Source organism: Aegilops tauschii, chromosome 2 (genome assembly GCF_002575655.3).
Source record: "Aegilops tauschii subsp. strangulata cultivar AL8/78 chromosome 2, Aet v6.0, whole genome shotgun sequence".
Classification (NCBI taxonomy): domain Eukaryota; kingdom Viridiplantae; phylum Streptophyta; class Magnoliopsida; order Poales; family Poaceae; genus Aegilops; species Aegilops tauschii.
This window is the reverse complement of record NC_053036.3, coordinates 402,800,952-402,820,497: the sequence shown is the minus strand read 5'-3', so window position 1 is coordinate 402,820,497 and position 19,546 is coordinate 402,800,952.

Genomic DNA, 19,546 nt, shown 5'->3' with positions numbered 1-19,546 from the left:
GCGTGGCGGCTGGTCATAGCCGCCACTGCTAGAGCTGTCGCCGGAAGAAGAGTCGCCGTAGCTGGACGAGCAGCGGCCAGCGCCGAGGGCAAGAGCATCCTCACCTTCGTCACGACCCTCGCTGCCGTCATTGTCCTCGGGGCAGCACCCGACGCGGCGGCCATCTTCTTCGGACGCCCTTACGTAGAGGGTCGCGTTGCCATCGTACTTGAAGTGAAGGGTGCACCGCCTGCCCAGGCCACGCGCGCGGGCAAACGTCTGCCAGCCGCGGGCCAGGGCTGCGTTGCCCGCGACGGAGACCTCCACCGTGACCCACGAAGCCTTGATGCAGCAGCCGTTAGCCTGCAGCCAGAGCCCACCTGGACCCGTGGCCGGCAGCTCGCCGGCGAAGAAGCGTGGGAGCTGAAGCTAGGTGCCGGCCGGATTCTCCGACCACACGACGAACTCCGGTAGTGCCTCCGCCGAATGGAAGCACGGCCGGGGAGGCCGCGTAACCATGGCGCGCCTCCCTTCATCAACGGGGCTGCCACGACCTGGGCGACTCCCACCACGCGAAGAGGCGCCGCCGCGGCCGCGAGGGGCCACGGCGTGGGTCGCAGTGTGCTTGCGGGGGGGGGGGGGGGGGGCGCCCCCTCTTGGGCGGTGGTGAGCCAGGCCCCTCCTGGCGGGCCTTCCCCTTCTCCACGGCCGAGAACCTCTTCGCAGGCGCCATGGGTGTCGCTACTAACAATGAAGCAAGGGAGAAGAAGCGAGCGGAGCAGGAAGAGATGAGCAACGGGGGCTCCGCCCCTCCTCATTTATAGCGGGAGAAGGCCAACCGGCGATCCCCACGATCGCAGGTAATGATGATTTTTCTCTGCATGCAGCAGGGACTTGTCAAGTCAGGCAGTTGTTGAGGCAGCGTGGGTAAGCGGAGACGCCCACGTCCAATCAATCGCCACGCGTCAAGCGAGGCCGCAGGCTGTTGGGGCCTGCGGTGCTCCGCACTTGCCCCTTGGCTTCGGCTCGAAGCCAAGTTCGAGCGCGCCTTGGGCTCAGGGGCTACTGTCGACGTCCTGGGAATGGGGGTCCCCAGACTTTCCTGCCTGCAGCTCACAGCGTGGCTCCACTAGCAACCCTTTACGGCCCATCTTCACCAGCAAGCACTCAAGACCCTCGCGAGGGGCCAAGCCTCGCGAGGCGGACGACGCAAGACCTCCTCGGGGGCGGCCTCACCAGGCTGGCTCACGAGGGGTGGAGAGATCAAGGGAAGGGGCACCTCGCGAGGTTCCTGTGACGCAAGCCATGACGACCGTGGCCAGGCGGGTGTCAGCACGCGCAGTGTCCTTGTTTCCTCTTTGGTGCTAAAGAGGCAAGCGCAGGTGAGGAGTCCCGAGGCATCAGGCAAAGGTTTCCATATCGGTGCAATGAGACCAAGACCAGCAGGACGACAGGACGGAGGTCACCGTGGAGCCCAAGACGGCGTCACCACCAGAGCCTTTGGCAGGCGAAGACCACCTTTAGTCAGGATAACTTGTACTAGTTGTCTCCCTTCAAATTTGGTTGTTGTTTGATCCCTTCCCACTCAATATTTGGGGGAGGACCAGGGCCTCTATAAATAGGGCTAGCCACCACCATAGCAAGGGATGGATCATTCGGATCATCCTCATCCACACAAGCTCACCAAGCACAAGAACACCTCTCCTCAGGAGGTTGTTCTTCACATTATACTAGTTCATCCTCAGCCCAAGAGGCAATCCACCACACCACACTGGTGTAGGGTATTACACCACATCGGTGGCCCGAACCAGTATAAACTCTTGTGTCTCTCATTCTTTGGGTTCGTCGAGCCAGGCCTTGCGATCATTGCGAGAGCGAGCTAGGAAGAGAGAGATCTTCGTGCGCACCACAGTGTTTGAACCTCAAGGGTTTTGCCAGAACCCGACATCCGACAGCGACAACGGCGGCGAAGATTCCGTTGACGGCGACAGAGACCAGCGGCAGGAGGTCACTGGCGACGGAGGAGACGATCCGGAGACCTTGAGTCAGCAGACCTGGACAGGCGCGAGCAAAGGGTTTCGGAGAAATTTCCAAAATTCAACCCGTGGGTATATATATCCAGACACTGTCGGTGTGACCGAGTTGAGCAACTCGGTGGCACCGAGATGCAGAATCATAAGCGGTTACTTCAACTCGATGAGATCGAAATGTTCAAATCGGTTGCACCGAGATTGAAACTGAGATAAACTCAATGAACTCGGTATGACCGAAAGGAATGTGTCGGATGTCGGCTACCGGCAAAACCCTTAAGGTTCGAACTCTGGGGTGCGCACGAAGATCTTCTCCCTACCGATCCACACCCCACACCCTCGCCGTGATTCTAAACTACATGATGAACATCACAAGAGACACGAGGTTTATACTGGTTCGGGCCACCGTTGTGGTGTAATACCCTACTCCAGTGTGTGGTGTGGTGGATTGCCTCTTGGGCTAATGATGAACAGTACAAAGGAAGAACAGCCTCGCGAGGGGTGTTCTTGAGCTGGTGTTGCTCTGCTTGGGAGGGGTTTGATTGGGTCTCGATCCCTTTCGTTCCTCCCATCTCCACGGTGGTGGCTAGCCCTATTTATAGAGGCCCTGGTCCTCTTCCCAAATATTGAGCGGGAAGGGAGCCAACAACGGCCATTTTGAAGGGGGACAGCTAGTACAAGCTATCCTGACTAAAGGTGGTCTTCGGCTGCCAAAAGCACTGGTGATGACGCCGTCTTGGGCTCCATGATGACCTCTGTCCTGCCGCTCTACTGGTCTTGGTCTCATTGCACCGATATGGTAACCTTTGCTTGATGCCTCGGAACTCCGCGCCTGCGCTTGCCCCCTTTGCACCAAAGAGGAAACGAGGACACTGCGCAGGCTGGCGCCCGCCTGGTCTCGATCATCATGGCTTACGTCACGAGCACCTCGCGAGGTACCCCTTGCCTTGATCTCTTCGCCTCCTCGCGAGCCTACCTGGTGAGGCCGCCCCTGAGGAGGCCTTGTGTCGTCCGCCCCGCGAGGCTTGGCCCCTCGCGAGGGTCTTGAGCTTGGTTTGATGAAGACGGGCCGTACTGGGCCACCGCTTGAGCCACGCCACAGGCCGCAGGCACGCAAGTCTGGGGACCCCCGTTCCAAGAACGCCGACAGTAGCCCCCGGGCCCAAGGCGCGCTCGGGCTTGGCTTGGCAGCGAAATCAAAGGGCAAGTGCGGAGCGCCGCGGGCCCCCAAAAGTCTGTGGCCTTGGTCGACGTGTGGCGACTTGACTGGACGTGGGTGTCTCCGCTTCCCCATGCTGCCTCGGCACCTGCCTGACTTGACGAGACCCTTCTACATGCAAAAAGAGTCATGATTACCTGAGATCGTGGGGGCCGACGGTTGGCCTCCTCCGGACTATAAGTACGGAGAGGCGTGAGCCCCCGTTGTCCATCTCTCCCTGCTCCGCTTGCTCCTTCTTCCTTGCTCCTCCTCCATCTTGCCTCCTATGCCACCGATCCGCCGATTCTAAGCCGAAGAGAAAGGAAAGGCCCCCTAGGAGGGGCCTGACCCGCTTCCGCCGAAGAAACGACCGGTCCCCGACCGTCGCGACGGAGTTACAGGGCCGGAGATGTCGAGGCCTTGGTACGAGCGACCGCCTCCTGGGTTCCCGCTCCCTCTGTACGCCCGGGCCGAGGGCCCTGAAGAAGGAGACGCCGAGCGACGCCGCTTGCGCCATCGGCGAGGCCGACGAGCCACGGCGGTGCGCGCCGTTGCTCCTGGAGTCCATGCCGCGGGCTCCTCTCGCGAGCTTGTGCTCCATGCTGTAATGCCTCCGAGCTCCTGGATCTGCTTCCCTCCCTTCTTCGCCTTCGAGATGCCGCCGAGGGGGCTCTCGAGCTTTGGCTACAGCACACCGACTGCAGCGCCCCAGCGACCGGAGCAGAGGTTGAAGTCGTTGCTCCGAGCAAGGTCTAGATGACCCGAGGCTGGGGCGAGATCGCCCGGGTCTGCCGAACGAGGGGTGCCCTCGTAATTCACTTTGAATATGATGGTTCCTCCGTGATGTTCTTCAAGGTCTTCGATGCGGAAGGCCGCCAGCTGGAGTGCTGCCCCAGATGAGGCTGCCTGGGCATCGACGTGGCAAGGGCTAGGCCTGCCACCCGCTTCCCAAACAACTCTTCTGGCAGCAGCGGCGATGCTTGGGAGTTCAGCGACTCTCCCGAGCACTTCGATACTCCAGAGACGAGCGACGACAGCTACGTGCGCTCGAGCTCGCGTCGTGCCCGGAGCAAGGCGGCTGCATCGGGCCACCGGCGCGGTTGATCTGGATGGGGTTGGCGCCAACCTCCCGTGGCCCACTGTTGATGATGGCGTCGGCCATGAGGGCGCGTGTAGTTAGGGTTCCTTAGGATTTGCACCATTTGTTCCCTGCGAGGAATTGGGGAAACGCCCCGTGGGGGCATGTAAAGGGTCTGCAATGTCTTCTGTTGATATTATCCTCATTATGAAGCGGTGTGAATGCATGTCCTGTTCCGGCTTGGCTCCCCCTTTCTAACCTCGTGACGACTTGGCGCTCTACGCTGACAGGTCCCGATCCCCAGGCAGGCTTCAGCCGTCGCTGGTATGCCAGGTCGCGATGCCGTGGTCAAGGCCAGGAGGTGAGCGGCCCGAGGTCCAGTAAGAGCCCCTGAGGCGCGATGCTCAGGAGGTCCCCTTTAGCGCTCAAGCAGCGGCCGAGAGGTGATAAAGGATGGAGACATCGCCGTTACAGAGCCGCATCAAGTGGAGGTTTTGTGTTGCATCAATTAGCTGTTCCAGGGGCGAGACTTATCTCGGAAGCACAGAGTTGTTCCTTCAGGGGTGCCGGGCTCGCGCGTCAACAGCTGGGGAGTAGTTGGGTTAGGACTTCGCGAGCTTCCCCTCCCTTCCCGTACTCTCCTTTGTGCTCTACGTCCTCAGGTCCCGGCCCTCGAGCGAGCTCAGCCGCTGCTAGTATGCCGGGTCGCGATGCCGTGGGCAAGGCCAGGGGTGAGGGCTGGAGAGCCAGTAAGAGCTCCTGAGTCGCGATGCTCAGGAGCCCCCCTTTTAACGTGCAAGCAGATCGCATGGGCAGGGAAGAAAGAGAGCTTGCGATGCCTCCCATTTTAGGCCTCGGGTAGTCCCTGTAAACCAATACGAGAACAGCACAGGTTGCCATTACGATTGCCGGCCGGCCGTTGGTTGCTCTGAGAGAGTGGTGAGGGCACTGAGGGCCTGGTGAGGTGACGCTTGCGGGGCTGCCGCGGGCCAGAGCTCGACCGCTCAGATTTAGCGACGTTGCAGGGACGGACCCATGCACAAGCGCCGTACCAGTGCGAGCGGCTCCAAAGGTAGGTGTCAATCGAGCAGGCGATCATCACCAGCAGGTTAAGCATGAAAGGCAAATCAGCTTAGACAAACACATAAAGGATGCATGCCACTGGGCCAGGCCCGAGCGGCTTGGGGATGATGCAGCCCGAGGGGCGCCCCCAGCAAAGTGAACTGAAGACATAAGCAAAAGGAATACATGCCACAGGGACGGACCCACGCAGCCTGGGAATGATGCAGCCCTGAGGGCGCTCCTAGTTGAAATGAACTCGAAAGATGTCACCTGGAATCGTTGCGGAGGAGTTGTTGGAGTAGCTGACGAAGCGCGGTGAAGAAGCCGATCCTCACGAGCCACCGGAGCCCTGAGCCTCGGGAGGCTCTAGGGGTCCGGGCGGTTCCTCGAGGACCATCTCCATCTCCGCCAGGATCGCGTGGTGTCTGGCCTCCTGAGCTTCCAGAATGCTCCGCATAAGACGCTGGTGAGCGGCAGCCGCGTTCGGCGGGCCGGAGGGCATGCGAAGGTAGCTGTGCGGCTGACCCTCACAGCGTCCCATGCGCGAAGGCCAGAAGCGCTCCTGAGACGCGACTCGGCTGAACCCCGGGTAGTCGATGCACACGCGCAGCCCGCCATCCTCGCCTGGATGGGGAGCTACACCAGGTAGGTGGCGATCGCCGCGTATGACTCTTGATTCTTGAAGCTCCTGAGTGGTCTTGGTGATGAACTCCTGAGGGTCGGGCCTTCCTCGCCCTTGCCTTCTTGAGGGAAACGTGCCACGAAGCACGCCTCCAAGTGGTGCCCGAGCGCCTCTCTCGTGATCCTGGCAAAGTCTGAGGCCCTCCAGGAGAGAGCCCCCGAGCCCTGCCCGAGGAGGGCGCCGGGCACGCCTTCCTATGCGATGGAGGGAGGCACCCCTTGCACGGGTGCAGATCCAGATGCGGCGCCTCCGGAGATGCCAACCTCCTGAGGCCTTGAGCTGGGTAATGTTTTCTTCTTCTTGAGGACTGCCTTGGGAGGGTTCTCTCTTTTGCTGTCTTGGCCCTCGACTGACGCAGCTTGGAAGGCACGCTCAAGGGAGCACACCGCATCTCTCTCTTCACAGGGGACCGTGATGATTTCGCCGCTTCCTGGCATTTTGAGGACGTTGTAGCCATGGTGGGTCACCGCCATGAACTTGGCCAGGGCTGGGTACCCGAGGATGGCGTTGTATGGCAGGCGAATGTGGGCAATGTCGAAGTCAATGAGCTCGGTGCGGTAGTTCTTGCGCTTCCGAAAGTGATAGGAAGGCGAACCTGCCCTATCGGAGTGGTGGAGCCATCAGTGACTCCTGAGAAGGGCTTGGTTGGCTGAAGTTGATCATAAGGCACTTGGAGGTTGTTGAACGCCTCGACGGATGGAACATTGAGTCCTGCCTCTCCATCGATGAGAGTCCTGGTAACTTGCACGTTGCTGATGAATGGCGAACAAAGCATTGGGAGGATGCCAGCTGTAGCCGCACACTTGAGCTGGTCCGCTGAGCTGAACGTGATGGCGCACGTGGACCACCTGAGAGGGCGCGTGGCCTCGAGCTTGGGAAGGACTGCATTCACCTCACGAGGAAACTGCTTGATGCGCTGAGAGGCTGGGGCCTGGGCACCGCCCAAAATGCAAGCGATAGCACGTGGCTCCTGGAAGCCCCCAGCCCCCTCGTCCTGGTGGTGGTCGTCGTTTCTTCTTGGCGATGGTGGTAGAGGAGGAAGGCCTGCGTAGCCCTGCGGGCGGTCCTCGCGAGGCGGATCCCTCCAAGCCCCCTCGCGAGGCTGGTACTGCCAGCGATCCTCGCGAGGGTGGTCACGCCACTCCTGTCGAGGGCCTCGGTCGTCCCATCGTCCTCCACCTCTTCCTCCTCCTCGGTCGTAGCCCCAATCATTGCGCTCGGGCCGCCGACCGATGCGCCCTTCTCGGACGGCTCGGAGCTCGTGGAATTCATTGGTGTTGTGGCTGTAGAGGTTGTGGTAGGCGCAGAATCGGTTGCCCTTGGACGACTCCGGCTGGTCCCTGCAGCGCTTCGTGTCTGGTTCTGCCACGAGCACGGCTGCTCCCTTGCGCTTCACGTCCTTGGCCTTGGCTTTCTTCTCTTCTAGGTCAGCAGCTGGAAACTCGAGGAGGGAGAGGCGCCCCTCCTCAGCTCTTGCACACTTGGTCGCCAAGGTGAACAGCTCCAGTGAGGTGCACAGATCCTCGTGGATGGCGAGCTCCTCCTTCATCTTGACATCGTGGACGCCATCAGAGAAGGCTGAGATGATGGCCTCCTTGGTCACCTTGGGAATTTTGAGGCGTGCGCTGTTGAAACACTGAATGTACTTCTCCAGCGTCTCCCCAGGTTGCTGCTTGATGCAGCGCAGGTCACCCACGGCCGGAGGGCGGTCGCGAGTGCCCTGGAAGTTGGTGATGAAGCGGTTGCGCATCTCGTCCTAGGAGGAGATAGAGCCGGGAGGCAGGTTCAGGAGCCAGGTGCGGGCACCGTCCTTGAGCGCCATGGGAAACCGGTTCGCCATGACCTTTTTGTCTTTGTTGGCCGCCTCGATACCCAGCTCGTAGAGCTGTAGGAACTCCGCGGGGTCGGCGGTCCGTCGTAGCGGGGAGGCAGGTCCGACTTGAACTTGCCGGTCCACCTGACGCTATGCAGCTCGGTGGTGAAGGCGCGACAACCTGCCTTGGTCACCGGAGCCCCTTGCTGATGCAGGGCTTGCTCTTGTTGGTTCCCACGCGCCGCTGCCGGGGGCAGCGCGGGGTCCTGATGTGCTGGCGCAGGGATGTGGTCTTGACGCTCTGGAGCAGGGAGCACGCGAGCGCCTTCTTGGGGCCGAGGGATTTCTTGACAGCTTCTTTCTTGCTGCAAGGGCACCAGACGCAGCGGGTCACGTCCAGGTGCCGCGCGCCTTGGAGCTAGGGCGCCTTCTTGGGGAGGAGGTGGCGGAGGCGCTCCCCGAGCAGCGTCGCCCATGCATGACGGAGGGCGAGGCAGCGAGAGGGACGGCGCGGGAGAGCCCCCTGCGGCGCTGACAAGCTCGGTGATGCGAGCGAGCCACTCCTCGTAGAGGTCGTCGATGGGGCGGTAGTGCAGGAGCTCACGTGCTAGGAGCAACGCGGCCTGCGCATCTGTGGGAGCGCGACAAGCGTGAGACGACGAACCGGCTGGGGTTAGCGATGGAGTGGCGGTGCGGCCTTCCCGCCGCACCGAAGGATGCAGCGACGATGCTTGCTGCTTGTTCCCTGCCGGGCCGGTGGCGGCGTTGGCGGCAGGCGACGGAGAACAACGAGGAGGCCCACCGACGGGAGCCGTCTGGGCGACACGGGCGGCGGGAGCAGCCCGGTGCTCGGCGCGAGCTCGGCGAGCGTCCGCCATGGATGCGACGAAGCGATGGAACGCAGAACCGCGGAAAGAAGATTCCGGCGCACCCCTACCTGGCGCGCCAAATGTCGGATGTCGGGTACCGGCAAAACCCTTAAGGTTCGAACTCTGGGGTGGGCACGAAGATCTTCTCCCTACCGATCCACACCCCACAGCCTCGCCGCGATTCTAAACTACACGATGAACAACACAAGAGACACGAGGTTTATACTGGTTCGGGCCACCGTTGTGGTGTAATACCCTACTCCAGTGTGTGGTGTGGTGGATTGCCTCTTGGGCTGATGATGAATAGTACAAAGGAACAACAGCCTCGCGAGGGGTGTTCTTGAGCTGGTGTTGCTCTGCTTGGGAGGGGTTTGATTGGGTCTCGATCCCTTTCATTCGTCCCCTCTCCATGGTGGTGTCTAGCCCTATTTATAGAGGCCCTGGTCCTCTTCCCAAATATTGAGCGGGAAGGGATCCAACAATGGCCATTTTGAAGGGGGACAGCTAGTACAAGCTATCCTGACTAAAGGTGGTCTTCGGCTACCAAAAGCACTCGTGATGACGCCATCTTGGGCTCCACGATGACCTCCGTCCTGCCGCTCTGCTGGTCTTGGTCTCGTTGCACCGATATGGTAACCTTTGCTTGATGCCTCGGTACTCCGCGCCTGCGCTTGCCCCCTTTGCACCAAAGAGGAAACGAGGACACTGCACTGGCTGGCGCCCGCCTGGCGCCCGCCTGGTCTCGATCGTCATGGCTTACGTCACGAGCACCTCGCGAGGTACCCTTGCCTTGATCTCTCCGCCTCCTCGGGAGCCTGCCTCGTGAGGCCGCCCCTGAGGAGGCCTTGTGCCGTCCGCCCCACGAGGCTTGGCCCCTCGCGAGGGTCTTGAGCTTGGGTTGATGAAGACGGGCCGTACTAGGCCACCGCTTGAGCCACGCCGCAGGCCACAGGCAGGCAAGTCTGGGGACCCCCATTCCCAGAACGCCGACAGAATGAATCGGTCAGACCGAAATACCAAGAGGTTTGGGAAGTTTAAGTCTATGACGAATCAGTGGCTCCGAGTGCTCCTCACCCAGAGGTTTCGAATCTGACTTGATCAAACTTTGTGATGTAGTATGAATAGATTTTGAGACGGGAAAAGCATATATAGCTAGAGGGAGTACTTAAGCATTCTTGTCCATCCATTTTTCCAAAAGAAAAGACCAAACAATCAAAGCAACAAATGGACGTCCTTGAATGAAGAAAATTATGCATCCAGCATGCTCACACAATAAGATGGCAAATGAAATATGTGGCAAAGCATGCACAAACACTCTAGCATCTATCAAGCAATTGGCGATGACTAGGTCATATATATATATATATATATATATATATATATATATATATATATATATATATATATATATATATATATATATATATATATATATATATATATATGAGTATATTGACTTAGGAGTCAAATGAGAACATTTGATCATAGGTCATACTCATTGTTTAAGCACAAGTGGGGTTACCACTTTTACATAAAGCGTTGTTGTGTTGACACCATTAGAATTGCCTTAGCTCAATTCTTAGAGTAAAGCTCCCCCTAGATGTGATATCCCCTTTTTAGAGGGATGTACTAACCTTGGGTTTTGTCGATGATGACTTCATGTAGATGTTGAAGATGTGGATGCTCAATGTTGATGTAGATTATTTGGAGCAATCCATTTGAGTAATTTGTACTTTCAATACCTACATGGGTTAGTCCCACAAGGAACAAACAAGGATATCCATAGACATAGAGTGAAGTACACACAAGATGATGCCATGAAAGCATTAGGTTACTTTGTCCCTTGACTTACCAACAAGAGGGTTTGTGGCTCCTTGAACTAGTGCAAGATGTGGAAGTTGATTGCACTTGTCTTTGCCAATATGAATATGAGTGAAGTATGTTGGCGGACTCACCCTCATGAGCTCTCTAGTTCTTCTTCTTCGGGATCCACATCATCTTGATGGGAATCCTTGGGGTTGTAGATGTACTTGATGAGGTAGAACTTGACGTAGTCTTGGGAACCCACTTGACCAAGGCCTTTGGAGCTTCTTAAAATGCATCAATCTCCACTTGAAGCTTGTTTTTGCCTTTTAGCTTGTGGTCTTGTGGTGGAAATCATCTTGAGCTTGTGTCCCCTTGAAGGAAGTAGGATCATACTTCTCTTGTTGAGGAACAAACTTCGTCTTGGGGTATTGATCTTCTTCCCACTCAACTCCATTGGCATTGAACTTTTGTTCAAAACCAACACCATGATTCTTCCGGTGCCTCCCTTGCTTGCGTACAATTTCCTCAAATTGCTTACTTCCGGCAAGGCTCTTGTAAACACCTTTCTCTATAATTCCCTTCAATAAGCTATTTTCTTGCTCAAGTGTAACTTGGCTAAGAGAATCATTAGTGGAATCAAGAGAACTAGTAGAAGCAACAATATTGGATTTAGCATGATTATTGTTACTACTAGAAGAAGAATCTTTCTTACTCTTGTTGCTAGATTTTACTTGTGGCATGTAAGTAGACAAGAGTAAATGCTTGGCAATGTAAGAAGAACTTTTCTTCCGAAGATCATCATTGATAGCTTTTAAGAACCCATGTTCTTGCTCTAGTTTGAGCTTCTCAAAGCGTAGCTTCTCATGAGTTTTTATAAGTTCTCGATGATCTTCCAAAGTAGTTTCATGAGCTAACTTAAGGGTGTTTAGTTCTTTAGTTAGACACTCAATCTCCTTCTTATCATTTTCATTCGCTTCATCTTGATTAGCATGATTAATAGTAGTTTCTTCATAGTCTTCATCAATAGCATTGTCAACAAGTAACTCATCATCACCTAGCAAATCATCTTCATCGCTATTGAAATCATTATACTCGGGGTGTGATACCTTGGGGCCTTTAGCCATGAAGCATCTTCCAATTCCTTCATTTGGTGAGTCAAATATGTCATAGGAGTTGGTTGACGCAAATGCAAGACCGGCAACACCTTCATCTTGAGTATATTCGGAGTCGGAGTGATAACTTCTCTCGGAGTGGTGGTCGGAGTCAGAACCGGATACCCATTCACCAACATGAGCTTGATATCTTCGTTTTGTATAGCTCCTTGATGACTTGTCCTTCCTTTCCAAATCCTTGCTTCTACGAGAGGTTCTTCGTTCATAACGATTATCTCTAATCCTTCTCTCTCTTGGAGGTGATTCTTCTCTTCTACTTCTTCTTTTAGGTGAGACTTCTTTTATTTTGTATGGGGCCGTACACTCATTGGAGTAGTGTCCAGGTCGTCCACAATTGTAGCAATTACGTTCACGACTAGAAGGTCTTTTGTCATGGTAGGATCTTGATTTGGAACTTCTCTCTTTGCTTCTACTCTTGTAGAATTTGTTGAAGTTCTTCACCATTAAGCTCAGTTCCTCATTGAAGACTTGTTTTTCACTTGATGTGGCAGGAGCATCACATGAGGCTTTATAAGCACCACTAGACTTGTTGTGAAGCTCTTCTTTGTCCTTGAGTGACATCTCATGAGCAACAATTCTTCCAATGACTTCCGTTGGCTTGAGATCTTTGTAATTGGGCATCATTTGGATCAATGTGCACACGGTATCATATTTTCCATCCAAGGCTCTTAGGATCTTTTTGATGATGAATCTGTCAGTCATCTCTTCACTTCCTAAGCCGGCAATCTCATTTGTGATGAGAGCAAGCCTAGAGTAAATTTCAGCAACACCTTCACCATCCTTCATTTTGAACTTGTCAAGCTGACTTTGAAGCACATCCAACTTGGATTCCTTGACGGACTCGGTACCTTCGTGCATATCAATCAAAGTATCCCAAATTTCCTTTCTATTCTCAAGACGGCTGTTTTGTTGAATTCCTCGGGGCACAATCCATTGAAGAGGATATCGCAAGCTTGAGCGTTGTATTGCAGCATTTTCAACTCTTTCGCAGTTGCTTCGCGATTTGGTTCTCTCCCATCGAAGAATTCACCTTGCAAACCAATACACACAATAGCCCAAACAGCAAGGTTATGTCCAAGAATATGCATTTTCATCTTATGTTTCCAACTAGCAAAATTAGTACCATCAAAGTAAGGACCTCTACAGTGGTAATTTCCCTCGCTAGACGCCATACTCTCCTAGGTTGTGAAACCAAGGCTATGATCACCAAAGCTATGGAAATCAAGGCAAATGGAGACCAAAGCTCTGATACCACTTGTAGGATCAAAAGTATGTCTAGAGGGGGGTGATTAGACTACTTGACCAAATAAAAATCTAGCCTTTTCCCAATTTTATGTCTTGGCAGATTTTAGCAACTTAACACAAGTCAAGCAATCAACCTACACATGCAATTCTAAGAGTATAGCAGCGGAATGTAAATCATTGCATATGAAGGTAAAGGGGAGGAGTTTGGAGGGAGCAAGTAGACACGGAGATTTTTGGCGTGGTTCCGATAGGTGGTGCTATCGTACATCCACGTTGATGGAGACTTCAACCCACGAAGGGTAACGATTGAGCGAGTCCACGGAGGGCTCCACCCACGAAGGGTCCACGAAGAACCAACCTTGTCTATCCCACCATGGCCAACGCCACACCCCTCCCGATGAATAGGATCCCGTTTCGACCATAGGCGGTCGAACACAAGGCCGTTTCCTCCGTTCTGCGGTACGCCAGGCCTCGTTTCGGCTGTTCCGTCCAAGCCAGTTGCCTCCCGATGAACACGATGTATTCCATTGCCTCCCGATGAACATGACGATGCAATTTCTCCGTTCCGACCCAGCCGGTTGCCTGCCGACACCGTCGCTGCTCTCCGCTGCCTCTCCATGTACACGAGCCCTGGCCGTACGTATGTGCGAGTAGGCGTTTGAGACCCCGCCCATATGTATGTATGTGGCCGTATTTACTTTCTTGCACCATGTCTATATGTATGTGTACACGATATTGACGGGACTGCGTGACATGCTACATGCGTGCCTCTACTACGACACGTGCCCTTCCTTACTCGGCCACGGTTCATCGCTGCAGCTTGCAGACAGGCCGATCGACCAGTATGTACATACACATTCGCGACCAGAATGACAACGCTACATACGCTTCGACCAGGTGGGTCCCGACCGTCAGGGAGGATAAGGAGGCACTTCCTTGCGTGCGAAGATATAGCTGGTGGGTCCCTGCTGTCAGGGGGAGAATCATATTTTTTGCCCGTAATATGGACGCACTTCCTTGCGTGCGAAGATGTAGCTGGTGGGTCCCAGCAGTTAGGGGGAAACATTTTTTTCGCAAAATACGGTGGCCCGTTTGGTGGGTCCCTGCTGTCAGGTGGAGGAATAATTATTTGATGCGTAATAAGGTTGCACATCCTTGCTGCGGCCATGGACCCACCTGTCAGCCTCTCCACGTACAGTACTCTTCCGGTGGAAGTCGTTCCTTGACCACATTGACCACGCCGCGGTGAGAGCACCAAGGCAGTGGGCGACGACGAGGCCTAGGAAGGGACGGCGAGGAGCCAGGGAAGACGCGGCAGTGGATGCCCACGCGGAGAGGAGTATGAGGGTTGACTAGTTCGGCTGCGGTGTGAGGCTGCCGTCGCCACAGAATAACAAGGGGTGTGGGTGAGTAGAAGGATGGCCTGGCCAGTGGTGGGAGTAGTAGGGGCGGTGAGGTCTCCACGGCAGCACAGCCGGTCACAGGAGGCATTAGCACGCGGTGGTTTGGACGGCTGGAGCAAGGAAATCAGAGGTTGAAGAAGCTGTCATTGGGAGGATTCATTCTTTTTGGCATAATAAGGAGGTACTTGCTTGCGTGCGGCCATGGACCATGTGGGTCCCCACTGTTAGCCTCTCCATGTACAACCCTCTTTCGATGTTGTCGTTTGTTGACAACATTGACCACACCGTGCCGAGAACACCAACGCGATGGACGATGGCGAGACCCAGGAAGCGAATGATCCGGAGGCGGCGAAGCCACAACAGTGGAGGGATCTGGGTGAGTAGAGGGATGTCCTGGCCAGTGATGGGAGTAGTAGGGGGCGGTGAGGCCTGCGCGGCAGCACAACCGGCCACGGGAGGCGGGAGCAGGCGGTCCCGCGGGCGCTGGATTTGGCGGCTGGAGCAAGAAGATCAGAGATTGAAGAAGCACGACAGCCGTTGGATTGACATCCAATGGTTACGCCTGCTAGAATCGTTTGTTGACGTATATAATAAGTAAAAAAATCTTGCATACGCGTCAACTTAATAGGCCCACAAGTCAGACCACTACCTATTTTTTTTAATAATTTATAGCTCATTGCAACTTCTTATGAAATTTATTGCAGTCCATTTTTTTCTTGGCCAGGGTTAAAAATTTAAACGAAATTTCGCATATTTCTGTGGGGTCCAAACTATTTTTAATACCGAAATGTCGAGCCAGATTTAAAGTACTTTGAAGATATATTTAAATTAGGTTAAAGCCCAGTAAAATTAGAATCTAAAAATGTGAAAAAATTCAGAAATTATAAAGTAATTGCCAATTTGTCATCTGTTTCTTATATTTACACCCCATTTCATATTACTTTCAAGATTTGCAGCCGTCTTGAAAGAGTTGCAGCCCATCAGGGCGTAGAAAAATAAGTAGGCCTGGATTGGGTATTCTTCAGAAAAAATAAACTGGGCTCATTTTCACAAAGAAAAAATAGCTGGGCTGGTCATGTGGTGAACATAAAATATAAGCCTGGGCTAGACGGGCCACAGCCCAGTTGAAACCCCGCTCCGTCTCAACAATAACAAACAAAAATACTGCTCGAGCAGCTACGTCCAAGGTGTCAGCCGATCTTGTGTTGTTCTCTTGTCTATTGACTATATATGATGACAATGTCATGGGTCCCAGATGTCAGGAAACCACTAGGAGGAAGCATTTTCTTTTTCTATACGCTGACAATGGAGTATATATAACAAAAAAATGAGGAACTTCCTTCCGTGCGGCCATGGACATGGTGGGCCCCTACCTTCATCCTCTCCACGTATAGTCCTCTCCTAATTCCTCTTGTTTGTTGACCATGTTGACAACGCGAGAGGGCAGCGCCGCGACGAGCGCACCAAAGCGCGCGGAGGACGACGACGTTAACGATTTAGGAGACGGTGGGGCGGCGATGCGTGCGCTGAGGCGCGACCAGCCGTGGGAGGCGGAAGCAGGTGGCCCCACCGGCGCTGGTTTGGTTTTGGTGGCTGGAGGAAGACATGACTAAAGAAACACGATAGACTGTAAAAGCAGCAGGAGTACTTAACAACCTTAACTGAAACTAGTAGGGGCACTTAACAACCATAGCTGAAAGCAGTATGAGTACTTATACAGGTTCAACCGTACATAGCACGCCTCGAACAGTGCTACTTTGCCTACAGTTAACCAAGGGTGAGGCCACCAAGCCCCAGGACAATGCCCCGGCGCCACCCTGCGCATCCACAACCTTCTGAAAGCGGCTTCATCGCACATTGTGGTCAATAAACATGATATTGGCTTTAGAGCCATGGAAAAGCATGAGCATAACCTTCTGTCCTATTCTCCAAGATGGACGGGTCTTCATTATTTGAGAACTCCCATGAATAAGTATCTTTTCACCTCCAAGGGGAATGGAGTAGGTCGACATAAACATCATGTTGTGACCAAGCGCAAGTCTGACCCAACCATGGTCAGGCATCTGTATAGGAACAATAAAACTGGGCAGTTTCTGTTTCAAGAAGATCACAACTGTAAAACTGTGTATAAGCAAGAGTTTATGAACAACATATATAACATAAAATAGCTCGTACCATAAGTTTCTCGACACAGTTGGACCTATTCAACGTGTGCAGCAGTGGCACACATATCCCACATGGCCTTCCACCATTGAAACGCCCCACAAGGACCTCAAGACGATCAATAAAGTGTAGGAACTTGTGGATGTCGTCCCAGTCAACTTCAATGCCATCAGTAACCGTCGAGTTCTTATAGAAATAACAAATGAGTAGCGTGCTTAACTTTGAAATAACCTACACGTACCACCAATTATATCAAATATTAGTTAGAAGTAGCATCTTCATGAGAGAAGGGAATCACAAATCATTGCTACTTCTAAAATTAAATTGTGATTAGTTAGATGGAATAGGTGGATTAAGAAGTAATCGAGGCAACAAGCAAGAACCAGATACAAAACTAACATGGATGAACTACTGGAATGAGATCGGGGTGGAAGATCACAGTGAAGATGAGACCAAGTTCTGCTATTTCCATCAACATTCGTGCGCCAACTTTCAGTCCGTAACACTTGAGAAAGTTTATCCAAGTTCGGCCATAAAAAAAGCAGCGATCTTCTTGGTTCATGAACCCAACTCAGAACTTATATCCATGGCTTGTCTTCAATGTGACCATTAAAATGGTGTATTCAGTTATGGCAAGGCCAACCATCTTGAGTACACGTGTTCTGGCAGAGCAAGGAATGCACTGTAGGAAAAATAATATGAGAACACAATGTATTCGCTATCCAAATCTAGAAATAATTTCCTCCTTCACGCCAGTGTTGACCATGGTACCAATACCTTTTATCCAAATATAGCAATCCAAATTTCCAAATTAGTCAACAGCATGTTCAAAAACCCCCACCCTCCCGGATAGAAAAGAGGATTCTAGGAACATACTGTGCATGTTTTAAAATCCTGTGTTAGGATGAGAAGGAACAAGTGTGGCGTCTCGCCGAGGGCGCAGAAACCTGTATGGTCCTTGCACTTTGGGCACTGTAAATGAAACACACTAGATTCAGTAGGAAGAAAAATGCATCAATGGCGACGACTGCCATCCTAGGATTACCCGCGACCAAGGGACTTGGATTTATCGGGGATGGATGAAGAATTCGTACCTAGTTCTCCATGAGAAAACCCTATGAAATTGCCGAGAGGGGTTTTTCTCTAAACAAGCAGACGAGGGAGAAGGGGATTCAGGCCCAGTGAAATATTGTTGCTTCGTCCGTCCAGCTTACTGCTAAAGCTGGAAAGGTGGGTTTTTTGTGATTTGACGACTCATTGGGCATTACTGCGGCGCTACGACCGGGGTGAGTCTACAATGCAGTTGTGCACTCTAATTTGGTGCATGGCACGTGGACCCCGTTGTCGGATGCCCCACATATCAGCGAAAGGAAGTAGAAAGGCAGGAGTAACTAGTTACACATAAATATATTTTCGATAGAGAGATACTCCCTCTGTAAAGAAATATAAAAATCTTTTATATCACAATTTTATACATAAGAAAAATCAAGGGGAATATATATAACATAATATGGAGGTTCTGCTGAGAATATAATACTCAGATAGGCTCACGGTTCTAGACTTTGGGCCACAGGCCGGTGGGCCTGCATGTTTGGGGGCCCATGTGTTCTAACTCCGCGCATTTCATATTGCAAGCGATCGGTATGGCGCTAGTTTTAGATGCTATCGCAAGGCGAATACAGAAAATTGAATAAAGCACCACAACTGTCAGAATGAAATCGAACAACAGTTCCTACCAGCAATCAGAGTTGCAATTCTTTCACGATATCCTACATGATAAATAATACTCTCGTACTACTTATACACACAGGACACTTGTTTCACCATGCCATATTATTACATCAAAATCTCTCGGAGGATAGATCAGTTCGGCAGTTGCGTGCTGCTACTGAAGAATTTCAAAGTTGATTTGGACCAACTCTCCTTGCCGAGAAAGTTTGATTTTGACATCATCCCCTACCGCAAGATTTGATTTAGATTTGAACCTTGACCATCCTTTAGCATCAATCATCATGCGACCATCCTTTGTACTTACGGTATATTGAGCAGGTTCATTCACACCAAGGTTGCGCATGGTATGAGAAACTTGGCCACGGTCGCCCGGATTGACGACTCCCTCGTTGCTCTAGGAATTCTTTGTTTGCAAACAAGAAGACATACACAAACAGTTAGATCAACAAAGTAAATCATGTGAAACGACATGGAAAGAAAAAAGAACGAAGCACTTGGGCAGCCAATGCTTACCAAGAAGGTGGAGATGTCGGTTTTTGTAAGGACTTTGGTATATGCAGTGCGAAATGCAGCGCACTCTGTTGCCGGTGCAACTGTTGGTTCCGTTGCCGCTGCACGGGCCAGAGCAGATGCAAGTGCAACTTAAAGTGTTGGTGCAGGTGCCGGAGCCATTGCTGGTGCCCGTGCCGGTGCGACTGGTAGTGCCGCCGCTGCTGCCGGAGATGGTGCTCCTTGTGGAGCTGGTGCCGGTGTCGGAACAGGTGCCGGTGTCGATGCCCGATCCTCCGGTAGATCAGACTGATCCGCTGACACGGTCGATGCCCAATCATCAGGTGGATCAGACCGAGCTGCTGCCGTTGTCAGTGCTAGAGCAAGTGTCGTCGGAGAAGGTGCCGGTGCTCGGTCCGTTGCTGAAGGTGGTACCGATGTGTGCGACAGCAACGATCGTGTCTGGTCTGCTATGATCGGCTTTCTAACTTTACTAGGCTCCGTCACCTTGATCCAGTCTTTTTCTTCATTTCTTTTAAACGCGAGAAGGACTAATTGTGGTGTGTTTGTTAAACCAAACTGCAGTTCATCATATGGCTTTAGATTGTACTCAGACAACTGACTAATCCAATTGTGTCCAGTAATATAAGTGATGGACAGTGCCTTCGTTACTGACACGACATAAGAAGTGAAACCTGCAAAAATAACCATCATAGAGCAAACCAAATGGTTTATTCTGCGACGAATGTCACATGGAAAAACCTGCATCGTAAAATTGCAGCAAAAGTAAGAAAACATGACATTAAATCAATAAGATTTAGACATT